The 9,962-nt window shown below is 30.8% G+C and overlaps 1 long non-coding RNA gene across 1 annotated transcript; it reads right to left on the reverse strand.

The window, feature by feature from the left end:
- Nucleotides 1-622: 622 nt before the first annotated feature.
- On the reverse strand, nt 623-4,577 carry LOC142634227 (uncharacterized). The gene is made up of 3 exons (XR_012844081.1): nt 4,062-4,577; nt 3,204-3,277; nt 623-701 (listed from the first exon to the last, which is right to left on the reverse strand). It is a non-coding gene; the product is annotated as an uncharacterized LOC142634227 (long non-coding RNA).
- Between the last annotated feature and the right edge of the window lie 5,385 nt (nt 4,578-9,962).

The following is a 9,962-nucleotide window of genomic DNA, read 5'->3' on the forward strand; positions in this document are numbered from 1 at the left end:
GACATAATTTGATGAAGTATCTGGGGCGGACATCCAGTGAATATACTGAAAAAGTAGTAACGTTTGGGATGGTCTGCGTAGACCCAGCGAGGAAATCACATTTCACTCTTTCAGTATCGTGGCTTGTCTTCAACAACTTCTGTATCAATCAAACTTATTTAATATTTTAATGATTGAGTCGTTATTATATATATATATATATATATATATTCGGATATTATATTATACGAGTAGAATTGATCAACACTTGCGTACGTAGAAGAAAGGAAATGATCATAGATTTTTAAAATAATTATATGTTCATTTTTCCCCAAACTTTAAACAAACTAGCTTATAGCCCGTGCAAATGCACGGAATTTTTATAATTGTGCTAGTTGTTTGTTTATAGCATCATCAAAAGTACACTTCTTTTTTTATATAACATCATCAAAAGTAAATAATACTTCATCATAGTAATATATATTAACATAATTTGAATAACGGGAATAAAATTAAACTTACAACAGAAGAAAAACAAAAACCATTCTTCATAACATCATAAAAATTTAGATCCATAGCTCAAAATAACATTTATAATCCTAAAATAAACCAAAAGTCAAATAGTTTAGCCCTTAGTTTATGGATTTCATGCTTTCTTTGTTAAAAGTCTTTATGGGTCTAATGTTGTAAGCAACCAAGCCATTGAGGATCTTTTTGCATGCCTAGACGTATCAGAAGATTCAAAACAAAATGTTAATGTTAAATCGATTTCAAATGAAGATCACATACAATATTAATAAGTTGAAGAAGAATGAATGATATTCTACACATTCCCATAGGCAGCTCTCATACCTACATAATACTCAACAAAGACTAAAACTTAATTAAAAATTCCAAAAGAAGAAGAAGCTGCTTCTTTTTATTTCTCCCCAAATCTTATAATTTTGTGGTTCTATTAGGCAAAGTCAGAAAACCTAAGAATGAAAATGTATAACAAAAAATGAGGAAATTAGCAAAGATAGAAAAAAAAAATTATAGCAACTAAACTAATTTATGAAATTTACAAATGACAAATTTCTCGAATGAGACCAAATAGAAATTCTCCATCAAATGAATAATACCCTTCATTCTTCCTCACACCTACACTAAAATTAGAGTCCAGAAGCAAATCATGACTGAGCATGACTTTATTTTGTTTTCAAAAGCCTTAAAATTTGTCCTTTTTTTTTATAGATAAAAGGTAGAAATTTATTTAATGAATATGCAAAACATTACATGTGTAAACAAAATAGGGGGTCCGGACCTCTGACCCTCTGCTAATATCAACAATTATACATAAGAACAACAACTTCTACCTAGCCAAAAAAACTGAACACTACCTAAATCAAACAGCAACTCTTGCCTAGACAAAAACTAAACACTATCTGCAGCAAAGAAAGAAACTAATCCACTCCTAATAGCATAACAATTATGCAGAAAACAACAACTTCTGCAAAAACACAAAACAATACATCCAAAACCTTTAAAACAAAACAGGACAATCTGCTACAGAATGTGCAATACCAGACCTATTCTACAGAAACAGTAATTATGGTGAAAAACAGAACAATTTCTGCAACAACAAATAATTATGCAAAAATTAACACTATGCAGAAGCTACATCAGACATGCAGATCACTGTCAGTTGCTTGATTGAGCAGCTACCAAACATTGATACTTCTACAAAAAACCAAGTGCTCCATCAAGAATGGACTTGGGGTGAATCTGGATATGTTCAAAATAATATTTGATAAGTGATTCACATTAAGAATATTGATGAAGATATATACATTAATCAAATTAATAAAAGAAATTCCTTTTTTATATTCCTCAAGAAACAAATTAGAAACAGATATTGACTCATAAGTCATAACATAGATGATTTTGATATAATTGAAGATTGAGAGGTAGGATTTTTTGCTAAAAATAGGAAGGGCAAAGTCTACTCAAGTTTTGTAATGCTGCCAATAGCCAGTGGTAATTGTTTTCATTACTAAATTCTTAATCAAATTGTAAAGTAATAGCATCTTCAGCTGCAAAACGTTATTTTAGGACTTCTACAATTGAATATTAAACATATAACCACAACAGAATGCTACAAATGCCAAAAGGACTTCACTTTTTGCCAAACAAAAAGAATGCCTTTGTTACCAAAGAGTTGTAGGGCTGTTATATCCTAAATATTAATTACAAAGGCAAGTATCAATTATATAGAGGATTCAAGAAATAACACTAACAACTTAAAACAATTATTTTTTTTAATCCACATACTCATCTATGAATTTCTCGTATGGAGCTATACCATCTACCTAAAGTTTAATGTAAACAATGTGTGTGTTTTCTTTAAGCAATATTCATATTCTTTTAGTTATCTAATCAAAAGTTTCAAAAGTGTGAACTTTTATAAAGCATTGAGTTTAAAGTCACTAACAATAAACCTACTGGTATGGATCCTGATCTAGAAAGATTTCGTTTCAAAGGTGGCAAAAAAGAAAATGGATATCCAGAAACAGTGAAAACTGAATTAATTCTTGGACCCGAAATATGCATAATTTTGAAGCGTTTTTAATGCTAGAATTAAATGAATTCAAAATTTCGAGGCAGAAGAAGAAAACCATATAACAAAAAAACTGCCAAAAAAAAAACAAATCTAACCAGAATACAATAATCAACAAAACATGATATCAATTCAAATTTCAAGGGCAAATGGAAAAAAGTACAAATCTAACAAAAATCAGCCCCAAAAAACAAAAAAAAAAAATCTAACCAACAATGAATGGTATCGAAAGAATAATGAGGCATGAAATATGTAAGATCAGAAATTAAGAATGGAACCTTTCTTGTTACAGGGAAGGAGCAGAAAAGTGGGAGAAGATGGAATTGTAGGCGACAGTTTTTTTTTTTTTTTTTCTTGAGAAACAAATGCAATGAATTTCATAAATGATCACTCAAACCAAACCAATCTAATTCAAGCCAGAACCAATGCAAAAATAATTTAAGATGTAAAAAATAAACAACCGGCCAAATTACGTATTAGAGGCATGCTAATGGAAGCCTAACTCAAAACCAAATCTAACTATAACTAAATCTAAACCAATCCAACCAAGAAATTCAAAACAAAATCATATTCAATCCTCAGATTTGAAAACGAAAAGGGGAAAAAAAAAAAAAAACAATAACTTTACCAGTTACAGTACACGACTTGTCTCTATATGCCTTACGAACTCTATTTGGTGCATGCTGTTCCAGCAGGAAAAGCCTAAAATAAGTTTGAAGGAGGAAAATAAATGTTAGAAACGGAAATACCCAATGATTTCAATCTTACAATCTCAATGATTTAGTAATTTCAGTAATCTTACAAAAAAAAAAAAACAAAAAAACAAACAAACAAAACAAACAAACAAAACAAAAGCAAATATCTAGAATTAAGGAAACAAACTTTTTGATAGAAAACCCAAAAAGTCCAAAACAAAAGCAAATATCTAAAATTGAGGAAACAAAAATTTTGATAGAAAACCCAAAAACCCAAAACAAAAACGAATCAAATCTAAACCCATTCAACCAACTTCTGGAGTTTTAAGATGCATACGAAACAACCTTTCACAATTTAATTGGCAACATGGATTAATAATTCTAGAACAAAACAAAAGATCGATTAGTAATTTTATCAAACAAATTGCATATTAAAAATTAAGTTTTTCGTCTACTACATTCAGATTTTAAATAATCTGAGGTGAATTTTGACTTTTAACCACAGTAAATCAAGGGCAAAATCCCTAATGTTACCACCACAAAAAATATAGAGGGGCAATTTGAAACCAAAGCAACCAAAGAAAGAAAATCAACCCATTTATTTTTTTTTTTAAAAAGGGGTAAAAGAAGAACCCTAGAAAATTAAGTAAGGCGAACTACCGGTTTTGAATTCAAAAACATAGATATATTGAAGATTTAAGATTCTAATTCGAATAGGAAAAACAACGGTGAGGAGTTTCAGTCTTTCAAACAACAAAAATAGTATTTAAAGAGGAAAGGATTATGCTGACCTTCAGTACAAAAAACAGAGACTATACCGGTGGAGGTTACGGTGGTTTGATGGTGGCAAAGGTCTCAGATTTTTCGCTCTCCACCATCTATGACAGATCAAATCTGCTCCTCTGTCGTTCTCTTTCTCTGTTGTTCTCCTTTTCTTTTCTTTCTGCAACGTATGTTTCTCTGAAGTCTGAACTGTATTTTGGGTTTTATTCTAACGCAGTGTTTAGGTTTCAGCTTTTAGACGTGTTTTAGCGTAACAGTGTAACTTTTGACATTTTAATTGTAAACGTGGTTAGGTTTTTTTAATTGCAACGTTTCTTTCAATTTTATTTTAACCGGTTTTTTATTTTTAATGTAACCCTTGCTTTTTAATTATCAGACGTGGCAGGGTTAAAAAAACAACCTTTGTACCGTACGGAAATCTTAAAAAATTGTGTATACGTGTCTGAATTTTAAGTAGGTAGTTATCCTATTTGTCAGCACGCCCTTAAATGTAGGAATTAATTTTCTCTCAGCTTTGTCTATTATATATATATAGATATACGTCGTAACCTTATACGAGCGAGTGAGCGACCCTTTATTTTTTTATAAAACCAAACTCATAATCATTTGTTGCTAAAGGTGGACCAAGTCAAAGTAAAAAACCTCTATAGCCAGACGAGGAGAGTCCCCACTTCAAAAACATCATAAAAATTATGTCTAGCATGATGAGCTAAAGAATGAGTAATTGAATTTGCCTCTCCTCGTACACTGCTTACCTTTATTTTAACTTTGTCTTAATTTACATTTATAATTTTTTTGAGACTTGTAGTTTCACAATATGATCCAATTCTTTTGATAAAGAGAGCTTGCGTGGTCATCCGACTTTTGTTTATGTTTTCCAAACTTAAAAAACTTTTTTCTAAAAAAAAATTGTATTTGAAACCAGTTTCAAAATATAATTTTGACATGATTTGTGCATGGCTCCTATTTTTAAAATAAGCTTTTTAAGAAGAAGATAACACCAGAAAATGTTGTTTTGGTGATATTTTCAATTTTAAGGAAACTTGTATTTTTTGAATTTGATTAAGACAACACACATGGTGTGGACCTCACAACTTCTCAGTTTATTTACAAGATTTTCGATGAATTTAGTTCTGAAATTTCGGAAACCGCCTTTTGCACAGTGAAAATTGGATTCAGTTTCCTGAAAACAAAAGGCAAAAAACACCAGCCAAACAACTATCACATTGGTAGGCGCCATGACTTTTACCCAAAAAAAAAAAAAAAACATGTTGAAAACAGCCTAACCAACTAAGTTAATCTCATTCTCACCCTATTTCTTTTGGATAGGTATTTAAGGGGAGAGAGACAGAGACGGAGATAGAACTTTGAGTTAGAAATGACGGTTTTATTGTTGACTATGTGTGGTAGTTGTGCGGCAGTTACAATCACTTATAACTCAAATTGGTGCATCCCAAGGCTGTTTGGTTTGTTTTTAGTTTTTGTTTCCATCACTTAATTCTCTGTTTTTTAAGTGATAAGTTATGAAAACTCAAGTTATGAAAACTGAGTTTCCATGGCATTTTGGTAAATAAACACACACTACTAGGACCCACTAGTCTTGTCAAGTCAATATTTCCTTCTCTATCCCACCAATCGCTCTCCTCTTTTTCTTTTTCTTTTTTTCTTTTTTTTTTCTCCACTTTTCTTTCTTTAGGTGTCTCTTCTTTCTCTGTTCTTCTTTCTCTGTCCTTTTTGTTCTTCGCAAAATCTTCATAGCAAAATCTCACCCACACTGAAAGACAAAAGAATCTTACCCCAGATGTGCCTTTCTTATTCATTGAATAAAATATGTGCCTATTGTTTTTAAACCTCAACAGACACATATCAAAGTGTCTTACAAGTTCAATGGACCCAGATGAAAAAAACCCAAACTATCTTTTGAAAGTAAACAAACTTGAAACTTGAACATTACAAAATGAACGCCTACTATTACACAACCACTCAAAACCATTCTAATATGCTAAATATTCCAAGGTTTGGCAAAGGAACCTTTTTTTTAATATAATAATAAACTAGTAAATGTTCATTGAACTTAAAAGGATCCAATATCAGTTTCACAAAGAAAATCCAACATCAGCCTTCAAAACTCCTAACAGCAACGGAACAGGGGCGTTGGATCGTCTTTAAGCCTTGATGGAAGTTACGAGGGGAGTCAGATCGGCTTTGATGAGGAGTAAGGATGATGAGGGAGAGGTGTTGTGGGCTTGGTTTTAGTGAGGACAAGGGAGGAAGAAACTAGCGGCGAGTGGAGTAGAAATGGAGAAGAAATGTGATGGTAAAGTGAGGTTTCAACTAGTTAGTGGAGTTAATAGGGCCGGGTAGGGGGTCAGGTGCACAGGTGAGGTCAGAGTGTGTGGGTTCTAGTTTCTTTAGCTATTTTAGCTAAGTGAGGGGTGCCAAATGGGCAATGTGATATTTCCTTATTATTGGGTGATAGAAAATGAGTTATAGAGTGATGAGTGATGGGTAATGAAAATTGAGTGATGAGTGATGAGTGACCATTTTTTCTGAACCAAACAGCCCTTTAGCTGCTGAGATTTTTTTTTTTTTTTTTTGTAGGTAAGAACAAAATTATTTTTGTTTAGAATTTTTTATATGGCATTATTTTGGATAAATTGGTTAATTGAGATTTTTTTTTTGTTTTATTATTGGTAGTTTTTGTTATTGAGCTATTTTTTTGTTCCTGTATATTTTGTTTTAGATTTTAGATTTATAAATTTTTTTTATAGTCACAAATATGAGGAAAATGCTAGAGCTACAAACTTTTTTATAAAATGTTGTTGTGATAAGTGGTCACTGGTAAGTAAAAAAAATGATGTAAGTAACGAAGCCCATATTCGAACTAATAAAAATTTGCTACTAAAATAGTTTGTAAAAAAGTTGTAATAAAGTTTGTGAGTATAATATTACTTTTAAAAGAATCAATGATATAGTTTAAGGGAAATAAAATGTAATTTTATAGAAAAAAATTGCTAAAACTAATACACACACACATATATAATAATGTTTTAATAAATAAAAACATTGCCCGGGGGGGGGGGGGGGGGGATGGCCCCCTCCTAGTCCAATTGTGGCTCCGTCCATGGAGAGAGAGATGTGAAGTTTAAACCACAAACATGGAGCACCACAAAAGATGTCAATACCACTTGGCTATCCTTTAAACTCACAATCTCACTTATTACAAGGGAAAAAAGATACTTCCTGCATTGATTGCTAGGGATTACTAATGCACCTTTTAGTTTTTACAACGGTGAACTGGTATAGGATGAGCTAGTGTGCTTCTTGGTTGGGTTTTTAAGGGTAAAACTTAACTTGGAAATGATAATATTGATTATGTTTTATTTGTCAATACAACCAAGTTTTAAAGTTTAATTAGAAAATCTAGTATACTTCACTTAAGAAGCTATACCAAAGTTTTGCTTGTATTTTAAACGCCTCACCCGTCATTAATCTTAAATAGTGTTTAATGGTAGTCTAATTTAGGTTTTTTTTTTTCTCTTCACATTCATCTTTTTATTCCTTAAAATTTAGTTTTTTTTTTCATTCATTTTTCATCCAAATAAAAGTAAAACACCCCTATTTAAAAAAATAAAAAACTAAGATGACTCCTAAATTTAGCCTTCTTGCCCCTTATGTTCATCTTATTTTTCCTACTCAAATTTTTCTCTCTATCATTACAGCATTTTTAAACACACATTCAAAAAAGAAATTATAGTTATTACTTATCTTTAAAGTTTATCATGTTTTATTTGTTTGAAAAGTAAAAAATATATATTTCCAAATTCTAATAAATGCAAATTATTAACATTCACCCAAAAAAATAAAAGAGTTTTTGAGCAAGCACAACACGCATGCTTAGAAACTAGTGAGGAAATTAATGAAAACATTACATGTGATTAGGCCCATTTTAATAGTGTCTATTCTTGGTTTGGACTTTAACATTTTACCTATCTAAAATTGCATCCATTAAGGCTCCATAACCTACCTTGAACTACTCATAGTTAAAAAAAAATAAATAATAATAATAATAATAATAATAATAATAATAATAATAATAATAATAAAAGAAGAAGAAGAAGAAGGAGAAGAAGAAAGAAGAATAATAATAATAATATCAAGAACAAACTTCGTTATAGTTATAATAATAATAATAATAATAATAATAATAATAATAATAATAATAATAAGATGAAGAAGAAGAAGAAGAAGAAGAAAAAGAGGGAAGATAAACGAGTTATGGTTTTGTAAATACTAAATATCAAGAACAAACTTCGTTATAATCCAATTCCTATAAAAATTAGAAACAACTTTCTGCCCCATAAATTAATTCTTGGACAAGGTATGAACTCTTGGCCTGTGCCTAGCCGTACCCAAAAGAATTCCCCAACTTGTGAGTTGTGACGCCTTCGACAAAGCCTCTTGGAAGCCGATACCGTTGTGGAACCAATCATTCTCTAAACCCAGTTGAGCTAAGCACTAATATAATGGCAAATTTACATGCTGAAGATGAAAGAAGAGGTCAAACATAGGGTTTGTCAATGTTAGATTAAATAATCCTCCATTTCTTTTTTTATCTTCTTGTCGTGTCTTATTTTTGATAAATGCAATTGACCGAGTAAAATACAAAAACAATAGCCAGTCCCTTTGGCAACGGTCACAGATTCTTCCAAAGGGAAGAGTACAATAAAAATGATTGTTGGAATAAAGATTGACACAGGTTAATTGATTTCATTACTCAAGTTAGTTTATTATTTAAATTACATGTAATATTGTGGAGGTACAAAGAAATCACCAATTTAAACTAGAGTGCAGTGAAAAATAAATCGACATGATAATTTTTAAATGAATGGGGAAAACCTTTACAGGAAAAAATCTCATTGGATGAAATTCAAGTCACCACTCCTGTATAATCTACTAATCAAGAACAATTATAACTACAAGTATAAAAAATCTTACCATTACTCGATCTATCCAAAAATATCAACTTATAGTTGAACCCTTACACTAATCTTCAATTAGACTTGATCTTGTAGAAACTTCTTCCTCTGCACTAATCTCCAATTTATGACTAATTGCATAGCAACTAATTGATTGTTGCTATTTGATGCAAAGTTTTAAAATCGATATTTGTAGAACTGAAAGCAATTTGGTATGATGGAGTTGGTGATGATGGATCTCAAGTTCATGCCAATTTAGAGTGGCATTGGCTTGGTCATAGACAATGACAGAAGATTATGGATGAAGGAGGTGGAAATGGTATTTGATCCATTTTTTCCACGAAGGATCTCGGAGTTCATAATGATTGGAGAAATTTTATCTTGAGAGGTTGTTGTTTTATCCGTTTTCTCTCATATTTTATGTCTACAAAGTGTTTCAGTGAGGTGAGTTACAAACATCTAACAAAGACGACTTTAGGTGGGTAAAGTAATAAAGTTTAAACCACGGATATGCACTATTAAAATAGACCTAATCACATGTAGGTTTATTGTAATTTTCCTTTATTTTATATAAAGCATATTTTAAGCTATAACTATATAGTTGCATCTTTTCTCACAAATGTTATCAAAATTGTCGACATGATAAATCGTTAATAATAGATAATTTAAATTGTTAGTGATACCAAAAGAGGGATGGGATTTAATGGAGCAATTCCTTCTTTCTTTAAATTTTGAAAGTATCGACAAATACTATCGAGGAACAGATGTTCTGCATCAATCAATGAAGTTAGTTTTTTCAAAAACATCATCAGAAAGAAATGAAATGGGGTTTTTTCAAACATCGTAAAAGGGTGATTTATTTTTTTCATTTATACGAATAAAAGATTCTGATCATTAAGAACTCAACACTTTATTTTCTTTATCTATAAA

Source organism: Castanea sativa, chromosome 5, assembly GCF_040712315.1.
Source record: "Castanea sativa cultivar Marrone di Chiusa Pesio chromosome 5, ASM4071231v1".
Lineage (NCBI taxonomy): Eukaryota > Viridiplantae > Streptophyta > Magnoliopsida > Fagales > Fagaceae > Castanea > Castanea sativa.